The sequence below is a fragment of the Nicotiana sylvestris genome, chromosome 6 (genome assembly GCF_000393655.2).
Source record: "Nicotiana sylvestris chromosome 6, ASM39365v2, whole genome shotgun sequence".
NCBI lineage: Eukaryota > Viridiplantae > Streptophyta > Magnoliopsida > Solanales > Solanaceae > Nicotiana > Nicotiana sylvestris.
The window spans coordinates 94,427,602-94,449,640 of NC_091062.1; positions in this window are offsets into that span (position 1 = coordinate 94,427,602).

The window sequence follows — 22,039 nt, forward strand, 5'->3', positions numbered from 1 at the left end:
AGTCCACATCCACTAGAATCGGTCCGGGCGCGTTATCAAAATTTTGTAGTGGTGCTCCGGTGATTGGGACAACCACGCCATTTTCCCCATGGTTTTCGAGGTTATCGTTCTCGAGTCCGTTTACTGAGCCAGACATTTTGACCTGAAATCAAAGGATCTCGGACAAGAAAAAGTGTGAAGGATAATGTGCGTTTGTGCAATGAAACCAACAAGGAAATAATCACTATTATTTTTAGCCCCACGGTGGGCGCCAAACTGTTTACCGTGAAAATGGTAACAATAATTAAATTTGTAAATGAGATTCTAAAAATACGTGATCTATTCCCGAGCTAGTTGTTAGAGTAGTTGATGCTAATAATATGAAGTTTAAAGATTAAATGCGAGTTGAAACAAGGTAGTAATCGAACCGAAGGGCCTTCTGCCCGGGTATCGGCCGGGTCGATGAGGGACCACGGGGTCGAGCTCGAACTATCGGGGTAGTCAGGGATGGTATAATAGTTGAGGATATAATTAAACAAGGCTCTTTATGGCCGATACTAATTTATATGATGAATAACAAGTAAGAAAGCGATGAATATCAAGGTGACCTCGGGCCAATGAGAACAAACAAGTTTGGAAAGGAAAGAGAGAGAGAGAGAGAGAGAGAGAGAGAGAGAGAGATTATTGCACTTATGGAGAAAATGGAGCAACATAAGCCCCTTACAAAGTGGCATGGATTCCCCTTATATAGGAAAGGTAATACCATATAGTACAAAGTGTATTGAATGTAAAGACGTGGGGATGGGACGACTAGGCATGGTAATAGTGCCTATTGACTCTAGCCACTTGCCTCGGGAGTCCACCGTCTTCGTAACCTTCATTGGGTCGTGGACAAATCCCTTATCCTCGGAGTCTCTGCAGGGTCGCGGACGATCCTCGAGGGAAGGAGCTCGATCGTGAACCCACAGCCTCGAGATGCCGACATGACTTTCCGAATGTACCTTAATAGCGGGAAATAGATCCCCCTGATTTCACTGCATACAGTAGTTTTAGGAATCTGGTATTGCATGCTGATTATTAAAATTATAAATTATAAGTGATTAAACCTATACACATGATTTCTAGGTGATTTACATAGTAGTTGGTAGTGACAACCATTGGAAATACTCAGAATTACCCAGTTTGATCCTATAGGCATGCTTTCTAATAGTGGCAGAGCTAAGCAATGATGTAGTGTTTGGAAAATTCGATATTAACACTTTAAGGCTAGTGGTATTACTCTATAGGCAGGATTTCTAACAATTAGCAATTGAAACTGATTTTTTAAACTTAGCTCCTATAGGCATGTGTCCTAAGTGAGCAATTGTAATAACAATAGTGAATTAGCCAATCAAAGTCCTATAGGCATGATTTCTAACAAACATATAGAAGCAGAATATGTTGAACGAATTAAACACTCAGGTCATATAGGCAGGTTATCTAACAAACACATAGGAGCAGAACATGTTGAACTAAATAATGATGCCAATTGATGTTTTGAATGTGTATATATATTTTAAAAAAATATGAGGGCAAAATTGGGTATCAACAGCTGCCCCTCTTTACCCGAGAATGATGAAAGAATTGTCGGGTAAAGAAAATGATGATCGATTTTGGCCGAATTGAATGTGGGATGATGTGATTTAGAAAAAATGGGTCTGAACCCTGGTTCCTGAGTTGCCTACATATCCCTGACATTATAGGAATCAGGCCGTGTGTAGTTCTGGATCCAACGGTGGACGAAACCGATGGAGTTGCTGTAGGAATGGTCTTACGTTTCAGAAAGGGTTCTTTTGGGTAGGAAGTGTCGGATGAATTTATGCGAAGTCATGAATGTGAATGTGAGATATTACAGATGTATCTGAACGGTCATAGAGTAAAAAGTGGGTAATTGATGGTGGTCGTTTATGTTTTAAACAATTACAGGATGTGAATGTCATGAAAGGAAACCAGAGCGAGGATTTCTCCTATTTGAAGAATGGTTACTTCCTGAATTACTTGCAAAACTTAAAACACAATGCATGTAAATATATATGGGTTATTGCAAGAATTTAAACATGATGCAAATTCCCTTTGAACTTTGAAGGTTGTCTTTGGACGGTGAGGATGATGTCCTTAGACCATGACATCCTGGGCCATAAATCATGTGATAGGGGATTCGCAGGCCATGAAATGATGTTCTCGGGCCATGAGAATGGTGCCTCTAAACTATGACGCCTTTGAATAATGATGTGCAATATTGAAAGATCCTCAGGCCATGACATGGTGTCTTCAGGCTATGAGGATGACGCCTTCAGACTATGATGCGTTTGGATAAGATGGCGATCTTTCAGCCAATGAGATGCGAAGACATGATGTTGGGTCATATGAGAAGCAAAACAAGACAAATCTTAGTCTTGCATAAGATTGGGGCAGAGCTTAGCCCCAGGAAAGCAAAAATAAAGTTCTAGATTTCAAGTAGCCTAGCATTCGGTATTATGCAAGGAAAGGCAGAGCTTAGCCTTATGTAGTTAAGGAGGCAGGGCTTAGCCTCATGCAACAAAGGGAGACAGTGCTTAGTCTCATGCAATTAAGAGACAAGGCTTAGTCCCAAGCAATGGAAGGCAGTGCTTAGCCTTATGTAGCTGAGGAGGAAGGGCTTAGCCTCATGAAAAAATGGAAGACAATGCTTAGTCTCATGCAAGAGAAGGATACAAGGCTTAGTCTCATGCGATAGAAGACAATGCTTAGCCTTATGCAATTTAGGAGGCAGGGCTTAGCCTCATACAGAATGAGAGACAATTCTTAGTCTCATGCAAGAAAAGGATACAGGGCTTAGTCTCATGCAATGGAAGGTAATGCTTAGCCTTATGCAATTGAGGAGGCAGGGTTTAGCCTCATGCAGAATGGGAGACAATACTTAGTCTCGTGCAAGAAAAGGAGATAGGGCTTAGTCTCATACAATGGAAAGGCAATGCTTAGCCTTATGCAATTGAGGGTGCAGGGCTTAGCCTCATGCAAAATGGGAGCTAATGCTTAGTCTCATGCAAGAAAAGGAGACAGGGCTTAGTCTTCCGCAAGAAAGGGAGACAGTGCTTAGTCTCATGCAATTAGGAGACAAGGCTTAGTCTCATGCAATGAAAGACAGTGCTTAGCCTTATGTAGTTGAGGAGGCTGGGCTTAGCCTCATGCAAAATGAGAGACAATGCTTAGTCCTATACAGTTAAGGAGGCATGGCTTAGCCTCATGCAAAATAGGAGAAAGTGCTTAGTCTCATATAGGGAAAGGCAATGCTTAGCCTTATGCAGTTGGGGAGGCAGGTCTTAGCCTCATGCAAAATAGGAGACAATGCTTAGTCTCATGCAATTAGGAGACAGTGCTTAGTCTCATGCAGGGAAAGGCAATGCTTAGCCTTATGCAATTGAGGAGGCAGGGCTTAGCCTCATGCAAATATGTGAGACAATTCTTAGTCTCATATAATTAAAGGAGACATGGCTTAGTCTCATGTAGGGAAAGGTAATGCTTAGCCTTATGCAATTGAGGAGTCAAGGGTTAGCCTCATGCAAAAATGGGAGACAATGCTTACTCTCATGCAATTAAAGGAGATAGGGCTTAGTCTTATGCAATGGAAGGCAGTGCTTTGCCTTATGCAATTAGGGAGGGAGGGCTTAGCCTCATGGAAATAGGAGACAATGCTTAGTCTCACGTGAAGAAAGGTAATGCTTAGCTTTATGCAAGGCGGTGCTTAGCCTCATTCAAGAATATGAGACAAGGCTTAGTCTCATGCAAAGAAAAGACAATGAGTAATAGCAGAGTATTTCTTATCTGGAGACATGTTTGCGTTTGGCAATTTTGTCGTTATGAAGATAGTAATTTTGATATGTGCGTATCTGCGAATACTCCTGTTATGTTCATTGTGCTTGCATTTAAAGAAAAATCGTGAGTTTTGTAAGGAAGGTTACTTCGTGCCTTCGCGTGCTTGCTTTGCTTTGCTTTTCTTTGGAGATCATGTTTGAGTTACCCTGGGTAACATCTGGCAACCATAAAAATAATGTTTTCAAAAAATATGCATGCATTTGATAAATATAGTTATTTAAAAACATAGCAGTATGCAATATCAAGTAAATTAGATGAACCAATGACTGTGACACTTTTAGAGATATTGCGACTTCTTTGCACTAGAATTTTGAGGGTCCTCCTCAAAATTTTGCCCCAGTTTAATAATCGATTCTTCAGCCGTTCCACATATGATGAAATTGGATGGACTTGCTCCGGAATTTTGGGGGTCCTCCTCAAAATTCTGCCCTAGTTTCTGACCATGGGGAAAATGAATATTTTATTAAGATGTGACCGAACCCACAGGGCTGCCTACATATCCCCTCTCAAATGGGAATCAGGTCAAGCATAGTTCAGTTACACCAAGTGAAGAAATGTAAATAATCCTAAACATAGTATCTTTTGACTGCATCTGAGTGGATGGGTTTTGGCCAAATTGAGCCCCAAGATGCAAGCCTCGTATTCTGTCATATTGTTGGTGCATGAAAACCTAAGTTTTGTGGATACCGGGTAATGTTGACCTTTCTCTGACACCAAAACGGCTCCAATAACCACTCCTCTGAAATTTGCAGCCCATTGAAGAACATTCTCCAACCGTCGTAAGTTCCGCTGATATCTTCTCCTACAAATGATACTTCTTCATCGGGAAAATACATTTTCAGAGGTTCGTTTTCTCCTCCTATAGGATTTTCTACAAGATGATCTGCTAATGCCTGTCCCTTGACCATCTTCTGAGTTACATAGACATAATTAAATTTACTCAACAGTATTTGTCATTTTGCTAGTTTCCCTGTAGGCATGGTTTTTGGAAAATGTATTTCAGAAGATCCATCCTTGATATGAGATATGTAGTGTAGGCACCAAAGTAGTGCCTCAATTTCTGAGCTATCTACATCAGGGCACAACAGGTGTGTTCCAGCAAAGAATATCATGCTTCATAGGTTGTGAACTTCTTACTTAGATAGTATATGTCCTGATCGTTTCTCCCTATCTTGTCGTGTTATCCCAAGACATAACCGAAAACCCCATCTAGTACAGACAAATAGAGTAGCAGAGCTCTCCCAGGTTCTGGGGGGACTAGGACTGGTGGTGTGGACAAATATTCCTTGATTTGGTCAAACGCTTTTTGGCAGTCTTCAGTCCAACTCATTGTAACATCCTTCTTTAACATTTTGAAAATCGGCTCACAGATCACGGTCGATTGTGCTATAAAGTGGTTGATGTAATTGAGACACCTCAAGAAGCTCATCACATATTTCTTGTTCTTTGGAGGTGGCAAGTCCTGGATAGCCTTGACCTTTGACAGGTCTAGCTCTATTCCTCGACGACTGACAATGAATCCTAAGAATCTTTTGGTAGGGATCCCAAAAGCATATTTTGTGGGGTTCAATTTCATATTATTCCTTCGAAGCTGATCAAAGAACTTTCTCAAATCCTCTATATGATCTGCACCTTTCTTGGATTTTGTGATGACGTCATCCACGTATATTTCTATCTCCTTGTGTATCATGTCATGGAAAATGGTTTTCATGGCTCTCGTATAAGTGGCCCCAGCATTCTTTAGACCAAATGGCATCATTTTATAGCAATACACTCCCCATGGCATAATAAAGGCTGTCTTCTCGACATCTTCTTCATCCATCCAGATCTGATGATATCCCGCAAAGCAATCCACAAAAGACTGGAGCTCATGCTTGGCACAGTTGTTGAGCACTATGCGTATATTGGGCAATGGTAAATCATTTTTGGGACTTGCTCTGTTTAAATCCCGATAATCGACACATACCCTAACATTCCCATCTTTCTTCAAAACCGGCACGATATTGGCTAACCAGGTTGGATATTCAACCACTCTGAGAACCTTGGCTTTGATTTTCTTAGTGACTTCCTCTTTTATCTTCAAACTCATATCTGGCTTGAATTTTCTGAGCTTCTATTTCACTGGCGGGTACATGGGATTGGCGGGTCACTTGTGAGCCACTATGGATGTGCTCAGACCAGTCATATCATCATAAGACCATGTAAAGATGTCTTCATACTCTTTTAGGAACTTAATGTACTCTTCTTTCTTTGATGGTGATAGGTGACTACTTATACGGGTTTCCTTGACTGATTCGGAATATCCTAAGTTAACTGTCTCAGTTTCGTCCAAGTTAGACCTAGGTTTGTTTTCAAAATTTTCCACTTCTCTAACAATTTCCTCAGGTATTACATCGTCTTCCAGATCCTCTGAATCACTATCACTATGTTGAGTTGTCTCATTACATGTCACAATCGTAGGTTCATCAGGATAAGTAATAATAACGCTGTAGAGAAAACGTAAAGGATAATAATGAATAAAAATACCAATGCATTAAATAAATCTTGAAAACATCAAAACAAGTACGGCTCGATGACTCAAGCAACTATTTCAAAACAAAATATACTCAAAACAAAATACTAAAAATGTCTTAAATGCTCAAAATTGCTTTTAAAATAGATTATGCTAATTGCCAGGCTACCTAGGAACTCGACGGGCCCGGGACGGTGCAACAGTCCAGTTCTTCAGAACAACTCCTTTTTCCATGGTCTGAATTGTAAGGTCTTCCTCCTCCTCCTCCTCCTCAACTATTGCACTGCTATCCATGTCTTCGTCGTCCAAAAATAGGTTCCTTAGGCCAGCTAAAGCTTCATCTTCTTTGGATCCCCATATCATGTCAGTTTGTTGAAATGTCTGGTGCAAATGTGATATTGGTTGTTCAAGAAGGTAATAAGGACCATGCCATGGCAGCAACCAATCATTGTAATCTTGCCAGGTGTACTGATATCCAAGTCTAAAAGTCGTATCATGACGCTTTAACTGTATCGGCTTGGTAATCCCTTGGAGATTCTTGCCGAGACCCTTGCCGGGTTTATACCTTCTCCATAACAATATGCTTTCGATCTTGTTACTCCACCATTTGTCTTTCTCAATTGCATTGACGCGCTCGATGCGATGGTACGTTTGTCCACCTAACTTCCTTGTATTCTCGACGATCGTAACAGTCTGATTGGTATAAATGGGATTGCTTCCGTCCTCGTGGATGATTACTTCCTGATGATTCCATTCAAACTTTACGGCCTGGTGTAGAGTGGAGGCTATGACCCCAGCAGCATATATCCAAGGTTGTCCCAATAGCAGATTGTATGTGGTGGATATGTCCAATATTTGAAATTCAACGTCAAGCCAAGTCGGGCCCATCTACAAACAGAGGTTGGTCTCCCTGATTGTGGCCCTTTGGGACACATCGAATGCTTTCACGTTCATAGTTCCTTCTCAAATTTAATGCAAACCTTTACCCAATCTCTTCAAAGTAGTCAATTAACAAATGTTGAGACTCGAACCCCCATCTATCAGGACCTTGACGATGAATTTGTCCTCGAATTGCACTGTGATATGTAGTGCCCTATTGTGACTCAGTCCTTCCGGTGGCAGCTCGTCTTGGTGAAAAGTGATCTTGTGGCTTTCTAACACTTGTCCTACCATATTGGCCATCTCTCCACTAGTAATGTTATTGGGTACATAAGCTTCATTCAACACTTTCATCAAGGCATTCCTATGCGCCTCAGAATTTTGTAGTAGTGATAGAATGGATATCTGAGCTGGGGTTTTGTTCAGATGATCAACCACAAAATACTCTCTTGCTTGCACCTTTCTCCAAAGATCATCCGGGTCAGTTTCAATGATAGGCTTCTTGGGAGCGGTTTCTTTACTTGTTCCTCCCAAATGCTCGGGCTTGTAAACCCTACCAGTTCTGGTCACACCTTGTGCTATACTGGTTTCTTCCATTTTCCCCTTTCCTTTGTTTCTTGCTTCCGCAGCGTTGTCCCAAGGTATGGCATTAGACTTAAAGGACGGAATAGGTGCTACCGTCACGGTGAAGGGTATGGTCACTTCTACTTCAAAGTTGGTACGGCTGAGGGTGTTGTTACTTCAACCTCAAACAGAGTCGGTGCAGCTACTTCAACCTCAATCTATGACTGAATCTGCACCACAATAGGTGTGAGAGTGGCTGGAGGTATTTTAGTTTTATCCCCTTCACGAATAAGCCCGATGGATCCTTCCGAATCCCATTCTTTATCAGTTTCGATCACAATTACCCCCTCACCCCTGTGATCTGGGAGGGGATTATTGCATACATTAGGTACGGCCACTTTTGCTTGTATAACCTTGGTGTGAATCAACGTCTGGATCTTATCCTTCAAAGTTTAACATTCATCGACAGTATGACCCTTCATGCCCGAGTGGGAGGCACATGTCTTGTTTGGATTGATCCACTGAAAGGAGTTTTCCATGGAAACTACAGGAATGGGAGTGACATAACCGGTAACCTTCATTCTTTCATAAAATTGGTCGATGGGTTCAGAAATCGGGGTGTATTGTCTGGGTGGTCTGCGATCAGAATTTGGTCTAGGTTTATGGTAATTTTGGCAGGCTGGTGGGGAGTGGTAGTGTGTTGGCTGGGTGTTATAAGTATGGTAAGCGGCAGTAGGTTGGTGGTATCTGGGAGGCGAAGGCTGATATGTGGGTGGGGGTGTTTGGTATGTGAGATTAGACTTTGGACCTTGGGCTACCATCACTGCCCCTACTTCCTTCTTTTTAGAAATACCGCCCGATGATAAGGCTTTGTTTGTAGCCTGGAGTGCCTCAAAATTTGTCACCATTCCGCTCTTGATTCCCTCTTTTATTCTTTCTCCTAACTTGATGATGTTAGAAAATTTATGGTTCTCAATAACCATTAGTCTCTCTTAATATTGCGGATCCTAAGCTCGGACAAAGAACTTATTCATCTGTTCTTCTTCTAGTGCTGGCCTTACTTTCGTAGCTTCAGACCTCCACCGAGTAGCATACTCGCAGAAATTTTCTGTTGGCTTCTTCTTAAGATTCTAAATGTAGAAGATGTCTGGCGCATTTTCTGTATTGAACCTGAACCGATCCATAAAATTTGACACCATGCTTACCCAGTTAACCTATTTCTTTGGGTTTTGACTGATGTACCAGGACAAGGTGTCTCATGTGAGACTTCCCATGAACAACTTCATGCAGATTCTTTCATCTTTACCAACCCCTACGAGCTTGTCACAATATGTTCTCAAGTGTACCTTCAGATCACTTCTCTCGTCAAATATTTCGAACTTAGGAGGTTTGTAACCCTCTGGTAGTTCTACGTCCGGCTAAATACACAAATCCTTATAATTCAAACCTTCAATGCCTTTATCGCCTTCAATACCTTGGACTCGACAAGTAAGTTTCTTGAGCTCCTCTCCCTTGTTCTTGATGAGCAGGTCCTTCTCGATGGACTCCATTGTGTACAAGGTTTGTTGTGGAGTGTAGGGTAAGATTTCCATGTATATGGGGTTGCTTTGATGGACTCCAGGAATTTGGGTATAGTGATGGTCGTTGGTTGAGTTTTGGGGATCAGGGGTAGTTGTGGTGCGTTTTGAGGAGTGTGGTAGGTGGTGGTTTTTGGATACTTGGTCGGATGGTGATGATGTTGTGGAGGGGTCGGTACTGGGGGAGGATTAAGATATTGAGGAAGTGTGACCTTCTGATGAGGTGCGAGAGGATTTTGTTGGTTTTGTGTGTTCTGGGGAGATGCTGGATTTTGGGAATTTTGTTGGTTGTTGTTGGGAACATTCAAGGTAAGGGAAAGGTTACACAAGTTTCAGACCTGCTCAAGTTTCCCTTGTAGCTCCATTATTTTCTGTTCCAATCGTAAGACCAAATCATTCTGTGCCGGAGTACTCCGACCATCCAAAGTCTCGACATTTTCTTCATGCGTAGCGTTGTTTTTCTTGATACCGCTCATATCATCCATTCTGGCTTTTCCCTTGCTTTTAGGATCACTTAGAGGAGGAGTTGGTGGAGGACCTCTAGATCTGGTATGACATGCTGATGATGCCAGTGTGCACGAACCAACCTTTATGGATGGGAATAAACAAAGAAAAAAAGAAAAACAAAAAGGTAAACAAGTTAGTAAGGAGTATTAAAAGGATATTTGCAGTATTTAAACACATATTGCAGAATTATAAATTCACGTCCTAGTTTGGGGACCTCATTGTGCCCGAGGTAGGACTAAGCGACATATAGATTTGGAGAAAATCAATGCCAATAACTATGTCATTTCATTAATATGATAAATGAACCAAATCTCTACTAAAATGACAATAATTATAAAGAGTCACTCATGGTATTTGCTTTATTACAACCAAAGTCTAAAACGAGTCTAGAAAGCAAGTAAAACATCATTCCTAATGTATTTGGTCCCAGACTTGTCATTTCATTAATATGATAAATGAACGAAATCTCTACTAAAACGACAATAATTATAAAGAGTCACTCATGGCATTTGCTTTATTACAACCAAAGTCTAAAACGAGTTTAGAAAGCATGTAAAACATCATTCCTAATGTATTTGGTCCCAGAGGGACCATCTCCATGCTTGACCTTCTTTGCTCCATCGATCAGATTCCCCAGGTCGCACATATCCAGCAGCAGATATGCCCTTGCTAGATGCCCTCCTTCGTTGCCCTCTGCATTCTGACAGTCCGAGATCCTTTTCCTCATCTTTCCCTCAAGCTCCATCAATCCCTGCTCCAAATATTCTAGGCTCTATATTGATTTAGCAGCAATTTCTTTCCACTCGTTGATTGCTTCCATGTCTACTTTATGTTGTTACAAATGCCTGGCTTCAGACTCGAAAACCCTTTTGCGCAACATATTTGACTTGTGCTTCAGTAGTGTTGCCATAACCCTATTCTTTAGATTAATCTCTGGTTTGACATCCCCTGCTATATATTCTACCAACCATGATGGATAAAAATACACATGGCCAGTATGATACCGATCTGGCTCAATAATATCTTTCTCCACAATGATCTTTTGATGCCACATGTGTTTTGCTTAGAACTTGAATGGAATGGCATTCCCGTGGAAGTCCGCTTTGTACTGAACCATTTTAGAAACTCGTGGTATAACCTGCTTTCTCCCAGCTTGCCTCATAACCCTGATAGGAGCATAAGGATAGATTCCCCTTAATCCGATTAGCACTATATGAGGAGTATCTCTCGACCTGATGATGAATTCACTGCTAGGGAACCATTCGGCATCCAATGTACCCTGTCATCAGTCAAATTGTTGAAGAAATATACCCAGCTCACAACATTTTCTAGTTGCGCAAACCTGTTTGGGATAAAAGTCATTCTCTTGGGATGGTGATAGGCTATGTGGTCATTCCATGGTCGTCACGGAAGTTCTTGATGGTATTCTCCTCTCTGAAGGTGTTCCAACAACCAAACTTGCATCAATAGATTGCAACCCTCGAAATGCATTGTTGATACCCAATTTTTCCCTATATATTTTTTATACACAAAATACTTTCAAAATAGCATATACATGCATACATAAGCATACCCAAGTGTTTCAGTATTTTTCCAATCTTTTGAAGAGTTTTTAAAATCAATTTACTATCCAATTTAGCAGTACAAAATCCATAATTATCCCCAAAATCATCAATTTTGGTGGATAATTTATTTTATTCCCATATTTATACCACAATATAGTTAAAATAATTTTTGTATATTTTTACAATTTTATTTGGTATTTAAAAGACTAAATTGCATACAATTGAAATTATAGCCTATTTTAAGATTAATAGCATTTTATAATTGTAAAATTCGTTCCAGTATTTTTAAATTAATATTTGTGTATTATTAACTGGCTCAGTACTTTTAATTTGCTTTTAAAATCATTTATTACCATTTTTATAAAATAAAAGTGAAAAACTGGCCATTAACATTTAGCCTCATTTCATTGCAATTACAGCCTATTTACATTTCAATTTTAGCCCTCAAATTAACCCAATCCTAACCCCCAGCTGGACCGACCCAATTTCATCTTTTACCCGACCCATGACCCAATTAAAAAACCCGCTCGGTTTCCCTTTTTGATCCAGGCCGTTGATCATTTTGATCAACGGCCATAATTCCCCCTTTCCTTTTTAATTTCCCAATCACCCCTAACCCTAATCACTTTCACCTAACTAGCTTCCTTTGAATCCCTTCGTCTCTCAAACTCTCTCAAAGGTTCTTCGGAATCCTAGTCGACCTCCACCCTTTTCAACCATTACTTCACCGGAATCCATGGCTTCTCAGTCCATGGATGGCATGTACTCACCCCCCCTCCACCATTAAACCATGGTTGTTCGAAGCTTTGAGGCTCGACTCCGATGGCTCTCTTCAGATCCCTCTCAGATCTGCATGTCCTATGGCTTCTCCGGCCATGCTCCGGCATATTCAAGCATTAGGAGCCTGATTCTAACTCATCCGACGCAAGATCGGACCTTCTTCCAAGCCTTTCTCATTTCTAGGGTTTCTCCGAAACCCTAAGCTATTCGAGGTTCTTTCTCTGATTATTTGCTTAGATTTGTGTTGTATCTATGCTTTACTTGACATTTAAAGTGTTTTCCCTCAAATTTTCTTTTCAAAATCGTTTGTCTTCGATTTAGGGTTTCTGAAAGGTTTTTCAAAAAACATCTTTCTGATTCCTCTTCTGATTTTCTTTATGTGTGCTCGTGTGACTTCTTTTTACTATGCATGTACTGTCCTTCTACTTTTCTTTTATACATGGTACTCCTGTGCTCACATTATTATCCTTGTTTTGTTTTCATTACTCTTATACTATATGTGTTTACTGTTAAGTTCTTCAATTTTGTTTGCTTTACTGGACTCTGTTCGTATTCTTGCTAAATGTGTTTCATCTACCGCTTCTTAAGTTTGTATCACTTTTTCTTCTGAACTTGTTCAAGTTCTGAGTTTTTCTCAAAACGTGTTCTCCATGCTCTTGACTGTGTATCATGTCTGTTTGTTTCTCATGAGTCTCTGAAAGAGACCTCTGAGCCTTTTATCTGCCCTTTCATCTCTGCTTCTGATTAAAGTTGAAAACCCTAGGCTTTGGGTTTTCGCAGTTTTATCTTGGACTAGGGTTTTACTTTGGGACCCTGGACTCTCAGACTCATTATGAGTCTACAAACTGAAATCGTATCCCTTTGCTTATGATTCAGAACCTTTCTATGTTAGACTCTTTTCTAAGTAACATGACAGTTCTTTCTTGATTCACCTATTTGTGTGTTTTATATATGAGAAACTCTGCCTTCAAGAGGTTTTTACCAACTAATGATTGATTCTGAAATCCTCTAATGGGGGTTTGATTGATTGTTACCGATTTTCTTTGATTAAACCTCCTTTATCATTTTCTGACTTGGTTCATTCGAATTGAACTTGAAATTTTGATTTCCCTAGCTGTTTGATTGATTCCTTTTCCTTATTTTTCACAAACCATGTACCATGGATTTTTGCCTTAAATAAACCATGTGTATTTACCCTTCATGTACTACTTTGGAAAAGATTTTAATCCAATTCTTTCCTTAATTGTCTTCTACCCGTTTGAAATTAGAATCCCTTAATTGAAGGGAGATTCTGCGTGATTGATTGCATACTATTCCCTTACCTTTTCTTACTTGTTTTCTGCACTATAAAAGGGGCACAACCCTTCTGCACTTAGACACCTGGAACCTTCAGTTCAACACTTCAAATTCAATACTTTGCACACACACCTTTCAATTTCAATACTTTTTCAATACTCTACTCTCTTCTGAGAGCTTTTGTACTGTTTGCTTGCAATTTGGTTTACAAGACTTCAGCTTTCACTTATTTTTTTCCCTAAAACTAGTATGACTTAATTTCGATTTCAGCACTATCCCTATGTGTTTATTTTACAGTTGCTACATTCCTGTCTATTTGTTGTTCACGTTCTGTATTGAATATGCTACTCTCTCTTTGTATCTACTGTTTGTTATGAACTCTCTATACCCCACTCCTTTCTATGTGTTTGAGTTAAGGTTCATGGCCTGACAACATCTAAATTGCTGCTGAGGTCTGAACCTAATCCTCAATGGATCCCAACTCTCAAAATGTGGCTAATAGGCTAGTCAGAGGTGTGCCAGCACTCCTGATTGCTGGGCATGACCACCAGCCTACCATGGCTTTCCCTAAATCCACTCTATGCACTTACACTTACTCTTAGATTCTAAGTTCTTCCCCCCCTCTTATGAGCCTTGCTTTGGGACCTTGAGTTCTCTCTGAACTTGGACATCTGAGGGCTGGCATTTCCACACTACACTGTCTTAATTCTGCAATATATTTGGGTAAGCGCTTCCCGGAGTCCCCTCGAGGCTCTTAGGGAACTTTGACACATCCCAAATAAGAGAAGGTTTTGGAAACCTAATCCTGGAAGCTAGTTCACCTCATATTGTTGGACCTTGAGTCTGAATTAGGCTCATTGGTTGTAGCTTAATTTCTGATGTAATTTTACCTTCTTCTTAATTCATTATGGTCTGTAATATGTTGTAATAACTTATGGGGTTCTTGTAAAAAAGGGAGGGTAACTTATGTATGCATCCGGGTAGACATCATGATCTTGGTATTTATTCCTGCAATCACAACCTGTTTTTACTTCTGTATTTCATATAGAGATCCTGACTATAGAATTCTGCACTTCTATATTTCATATAGAAATCCTGAGTATAGGATTCTGCACTTATGAATTTCATATATAAATCTTGCCTATAAGTTTTCTGCACCTCTGCATACATAGAGATCTTGTCTATAAGTTTTCTGCATTCATGCACGTCATATAGAAATCCTGCCTATAAGTTTTTTGCATTCATGCACGTCATATAGAAATCCTACCTATAAGTTTTCTGCATTCATGCACGACATATAGAAATCCTGCATATAGTTTTTTGCATTCATGCACGTCGTATAGAAATCCTGCCTATAGTTTCTGCATTTCTGCATTTTACATCTATCATTAGGCAAATAGTCATAGGTTAAACAATAATCAATTGCATTCTAGATACTATGTCTATAGGACGCCTACACTTTCATAATCATTTTAAAACCAACAACATCTAGAAATCATGCTTATAGGAGTAACCTTTGAATTAGATTCGCTTATGTCATCTTCAAGTTTTAAAATCAGTTGCAATGTTGTCTAAAATCTGCGGAACTTTCGTTTTTTCTATAATCTGTAAGTTTTCTTTAAAATCAGAGCAAGCACTGTTAGATATCATGCCTATAGGTCTCACTTAAACAAAATATTAGGTAATTAATTAACTTCATCGGTCTTTGATAAATTACAACCAGGGAAGGCTAATTCGGACTCCTCATCTGAGAAATATGTGATGAATAGCCTATCCCACGCTTTAATTTGATTTCAGACCATAACCAGTACTTGTAAGGCATGCTAGACAATTTGTCTCTTTAAATGAGGAAGCCTATTTGAGCCCTTTAAACTGTTATGTATTATCCTCATACCTGCCTTATATGTTTTGATTGTCGCCCTAGAATTTTATCCTTTTAAAACTTTGAAAACCAAATCTCCCTTCCCTTTAGGACTAGTAGTCCCAAATGCCCCCGGGACTGATAGGATTGGGGCGAGTACTAGCATGCAATAAGTAATGACACCATTATGCGCTTTACTACCTTAACGGGGTGGGAAGGGTAGATATGGATATGATGACCGGTGTGCTAATACCACGTGCAACCCCTCTTCTGAGGAGCGATTGTCGGATATTGCATTGATATGATCCATATTGTTTGTAAACCTAGGACCCCATTTTTTCTTTTAACTAGTTTTATTGTCCGAACTATTGCTGCTTTCCTTATTCTCTCCAAACTTTCAATTTGTTTGCAATAATATGTGAAAATCCCCTTCTATTTGAGGCCCTTAATTGCTTACCTGATTATGTGAAGTCACAATTGTAACATGGCCGGGAACCACACTAGTGGATCTTGAGGGGTGCCTAACACCTTCCCTCGAGATAATTTCTAGCCCTTACCCAAACTCTGGTTCTTCAAACTCAAACCCTTCTTAGTGTCCTAATGCACTTAATCATTAGGTGGCGACTCTTCAAGTTCCAAAACCCAATTCCCAAGAGGGAACGAGTTGTCCTCCCAAATGTCACAAGCCCGATTTCGCGAGAAAAAGGGGGCGCGACATGCATATACCCCTTTTTGCAACAGTCTAAAGCCCAGTACATCTCAGCCAAAATCATAGGGACAATAGTGTAAGTTTTCCCCTCAATCCCCTCCATTAAGGTCTTAGTGACCATAGCTAGGTGAGTGTGGATCCTTTCTCCCTATACTGGAAATACCAACATCCCCAGAAAGCAGACAATGAATACAAAAACTCAGTGGTGAGTCCAACCCAAAGAAGTGATGGCAAACTTATCATGATAAAAGCGATATGACTTGTTTTGCCCATAACGCTCATAAAGGAAATCGAATGGTATGTACGACTTCTTCAGACAGACTAACTCATCATTTTTCCTAAAACCCATCATTTTCAAGAAACCTCGAGAGGTGCGATTTTCGGTACTAACAAACCAGGGCTATCCCATGGGAGCCCAGGGAAGCCTCCTATTTCTTCTAAAAGGGGAGTCATTTCTATGTTGCCAAAATGGAAGACAACTCTCTCCTCATCCCAAAACATGGTGGTGGACTCAATTAATGTATTGTTTGGATGAATGTCTAATAAGGATGGTAAATTTCCGAGGACTCTTTTCACATGATTTTTGTTACTTGGTGAGAGATTTTCCCACCAATCTAGCAGCAAAGGTGGGATATTTTGAACCATGCCGAACAGGGGGACTTCGTGCCTCATTTATGCAAAACAAATAAAGTTAGCCCTTTTCCCCTCCGTATTTGGCTATTTATACGTTAATGATCAATATATTGGCGTGTTTTCTCCAAATAATGCACAGATCATGATTGCATCCATTAGAATTAAGAAAATCCCGGCGGATTTTGGACAAGGCTTGCCTTAGCGAGTTATTACACGGACAACGTTCTAACCCATACTAGGTTTGGATATGATGCATGCACAGTTAATATTAGAGTGGGGTTTCTAGAAGAATCTAGACAGGTACCCTCAAGCGGACAACTTGAGAGGGTAAGGCACGAACCATCAACTACACCGCTGATCAACTAGTTTTACTGCAAATAAGCCTTTCCAAATGTAAAAGGGTGATTGAGGAAGAGTGCGAACACTTATCAAGTGCCTCTATGGTATTAATTACGCACGAGTGGAATATGATGTGGAGCATGCTTTATGCAAAGATAAAACAACATGTTGTCAAATATTTTGCATGATGAAAACAGTAAATGCAATATTAAATGAAACGTAAAGACATAAAAGAAAGGAAAATATAGAAGAAGTTAGTGTGTGCAATATGGAAATTATAATAAAGTAAAAGAGGGAGTGAGGGTGGGAGAGACATGATGTAGCAATTCTTAAAAAAAAGTCTAAATGAAAACGCATGTTATGACCAAATTGAGCAAAGATATGCATATTAATGTGAATTCAAATAAAGGGAAAACGGGGAAAAGGGTGTACATGTAGCAATAAAAGGGAAACGGGAGCATGATGTTCATATAACAGCAAAATAATAAAAGACACGTTTATCAGAGAAGGCTAATTCAAATAGATCAAGTTCGCTATGGTAAGACCCTAAAATATTCCCAGCAGAGTCGTCATGCTGTCCTGCCCCTTTTTCTCACCAAATCAGGTTTTGACACGCGACATCTATTTTAAGGAAGGTGTTAAAAGAGAGAGTCGCCACCTAACGGATTTGAGGTGCGTTAGTGCACCTATTTGCAAATAAGTCTGGTTTAACCTGTTTGCGTCACCAAAGATCAGGTAAGGGCTCAAATTACCTCGGATAGAAGGTGTTAGGTACTCTTCGAGGTCCACAACTATGGGTCCTGGCTGAACTTGAATTATATGAACTATTCAAATAAACAGAGAGAAAGACAAGAAGTTTGGGCAATTATTATCAATAGTACTTGAATAACACCAATAATTGATTTAAAGACAAGATTGGGGGGGGGGGGGTCCTATGTTTTTTAGCCTAAAGGATCACCTTGTGCAACATAAATAATACTTCGTAACTCCCTCGAGATGAGATGTTACACGTATTATTCAGTAGACACAGACTATCATCTCTTACTACCCGATTACTATCTTTAAGTTTTTACCTGAAGCGCACTAGTGTAGACATGTGATTTTTGACCCTCCCTAATATTTTTTATATTTTAGCACGTAAATATTTAATTTAGGCCTAATAGCGTTATTTCAACTAATTTTGACTCTTCTACTTTATTTTATTATAAGAAAATAAAAATTACAAAAAAATAGTTTCATTAATGTTTTGTAGTCATTTTTAATCTTGAAAAATACCAAAAATAGTTTTGTTTTAATGGTCAGTCTTATGTTAACAGTTATTTTACTTAAGTAGGACTAATTAATAAATGAGGTCGTACTTTTAGTTTCGTTCGCGGGGAAAGAATAAAATTTGGGCTCAAACGACCCACTTTTAAGCCTAATTCCGGATCTAGCCCATAATTCCAAGCCCATAACTTCTAGGCCCATACCCCTAACCTAAAAAAACCCTATAAAACTAACCTAAACCTATACATAAAAGGGGGGACAGCCTTAATACATCGGGGGGATCAACAAAATACAAAAAAAGATAGATCTAAGACTAAGGAGGATATCCGTCGTTTCCTATAAAGAGACCGCCCCCATCGAATTTTGGCTGCTCTTTCACATTTCAAGAGCTAGCTTCATCTTCTTAAAAGAAAACAAAAAAGAAGGTAGCCTTTTGGACCTAGAACACATCTACGAGCAGCCATTTTTCTGATCTTCAGTAACCCCTTCAGCACAAAACAACGTCCACCTTCCAATCGAACCACACCCATCGCCGCTGCTTCTCCATCCCAACAGCGCCGTCGTCTACCACCATAGAAGCCCTGCCCACCTCACCAACGAGCTTCCTCACCACCACAAACAAAATACACACACACAGTTAGCAAGAACACAAAAATGGGAACGGATGGGGAATTAAAAAAAATGAAATAGAAAGAGAAAGGGAAGGAGTTTACAAAGGAAAATTCTCCTTCTGTTTTCAGTTTCCTTTTCAGATTTCTTGACATAGCTTAATTTTAAAAAATACAAAAAAAATCAAAAGTAGATCTATGTTTCTTCAGTTGATTTTCAGATTTTTGTTCCAAAAATGGGGTTCTGATTGAAGTTTGGTTTTAAGTTCACGTTGGGGTTTTCGAGTTTGCCGGCATCGATTTGAGGTTTTCGGTTTTCGGTTCATCATTCAGTCGAGTTTGTTGTTCTAATCTTCTGTTTCGTGATGGAGATTCTCGTTTAATCAATTTCAGAATCATTTTGGGTTATTCTAAGGTTCATCTCTTCTCTTTCCTTGTTATTTTGTTTTAAAATATTATGTGATGTGAAGAATGGTATTAGTTCTTGACTCAATTGGCATTGGTTTCTTGTCTGAAGATTCGTTGAAGCTAGTTCACGTTGCTCCAGTTCTAAATATGCTCATGAAAGTTCATTTTATTATCTTAAGTGTTCTTCGAGTAGTGTAGGAATTATGTATTAGTATAGAAGGTTTGTTTTAATATTAGTTTTCTTATATCTTATACTACTTTCTTAGTCTATTCTTAAAAGTTTGATTTTAAAAAGGGAAGGTACTGGTTGTAGAGTTGACATTCGTCTTCATCAATTTGGAAAACAATCAAATTAGCTATTCAAGTAATTGTTTGATCTAATGTTACTAAAGTTAATTCAAATATCAAATATGTTAGCCTTTACTTAAGAGCCAAATTAGCTCGGGGATATTTTGATTTATGAGGTACATAACTGTTTCTTCACAAGAGTAATATTCTTTAGGGTGAAGTAATTTTGTTTTTATCTTAACAAATTTATAAATTCAATTGGATTCCTCACATCTTATTAGATTGAGTTCTCACTATTTCCCTTTAGTCATCTCGATCTTTGATTCCTTTGAATTGTCTCAAATTAAGTTAAAGGGTTGATATCATGTTTAACTCCTTATTTGCTTTGGTTGTTTGTACACATGTGATTTTTGACCCTCCCCGAAATTTCACCTATTTTAGCATGTAAATATTTAATTTAGGCCTAATATCGCTATTTCAGCTAATTTTGACTCTTTTACTTTATTTCGTCACAAAAAATAAAAATTACAAAAAATTATTTTAGTTTACGTATCTTTCATAAATTTAAATAAAAAATATACAAAAATAGTACCTTATCTTTATTTTTTATATAATCTTAAAAACACAAAAAAAATGTTTTATGTTTTATAGATTAGTTCAATTAATTAAAATTAGTTTTATATTTTTATATTATAATTGTACATAATTTTAGAAGGAGGAATTAGTTTTAGGTTGGTTTATCCCGTCTTTATAAATCTTGTAATCCATTTTTTTTTAGTCTTTGACCCAATTACCAAGCCCATAACTCCTAGGCCCACACTCCTAACCTAATCCCCACCCCTATAAAATAACCCTTTAACTCCTAAACAAAAAAGGACCGAGACTAAAAAAGAGAAAAGCGACATAACCCCGGAATCTTCCCAAAAAAACAAAGAGGAAATTTTATGAAATCTTCCTTTTACGTCTCCCTGAACCTAACGTTTCTCCCTCTTACAATTTACCAAATCTTCATTATCTCAAACACAAAAATAAAAGGATACACACTCATAGAAAGAGTGGAAAACGAGATAGAGGGAAATTGGGGAAAAGAGATTTGTTTCGGACAGAATTTTAGGGAAGAGGAAAATTGAGACAAAGGGAGGTTCCAAGAAAAGTTCCTTTGCTATATTTAAAAAAAAACATCAAAAAATACAATAACAATACAACTTTGTTTCTTCTTTCTGATTGCAATTTATATTTTCAAAAAACTGGAATTTGATTAAATCTTAGCGTGGTTTGAGCTTGTCGCATATTGAAGGTGCCAATCCGAGGCCCCGGCGTGGTCACCTTTAGATCCGGTTGTTATTCAGTTTGTTCTAGCGAAAATTCCGGTTATGGATTTGCCTCTTTAATACAAAGGTTCATTTCTCTTTTTCTATTTTGTTCTTCTTGTTAATATTCTGGATCATTGTGGTATTGATTTAATTGGTGTGATAGGGATGACTTATATATTTTTTAGTTTTCTATGTTTGAATACTGATCTATTGAGTATGTTTCTTGTTAGTTCATTCTTTTAATTTTCTTAGCGAATCATATGGTTAATGTCATTAGTTATCTGTTTTAAGTCATTTCCTTAGTAATCAATTTGTCTGGTGAAGTAATGATATGGAAACTTAAGTTATGAGAGTTATCTTCAATGAATTAATGGGTTTTCCGTCTCATCATGCTTTAATTTCATTTTAATCTTCCTCTTAACAATTAATTTGTTCTCTCCGTATCTATATGTCCATGCCTTGAATTTTTGGTCCAGTCTCAACTCTCAAGTATGGGCTAATAGAATTGATCTGCAGTAACTTTTATTAGATTGGATTGGGACATGCTGGGTGTAAGGTTTTATTTGGGCTAAAGGGATCCAATATAATTATGGGTTGTTTAATTCTAACTTTGCTAATGCCCAAAATAGTAAGCACACTCATGACCCTCACCTAATTAATTTTAATCCTTTAGAAATCGAGGTGTGCCATTTAGTGAATTTTTGATGGCCCTCGCGAACTGAAAAGTGCGTAGTTGTTTTAGGCGCGCAATTTAAATTAACTTTCCTAAACTCGGGTGCACATTTATGTGACCCAAATCCAAATCTCAACAATGTTAAAATATGTCAAAGACCGCGGGTGCATTTATGTGACGTGGTCCAAGACGTGTTTTAATAGCGTTGCAATCTTCCTGAAAATAATTAAATAAAAGCGGTTATAAAGTTAAAATCGAACCATAGGCTAAAACATGTATTAAAATCAGATAATAAGCCAATTATAACAATTGAGCGACCGTGCTAGAACCACGAAACCTGGGAATGCCTAACACCTTCTCCCGGGTTAACAGAATTTCCTACTCAGAT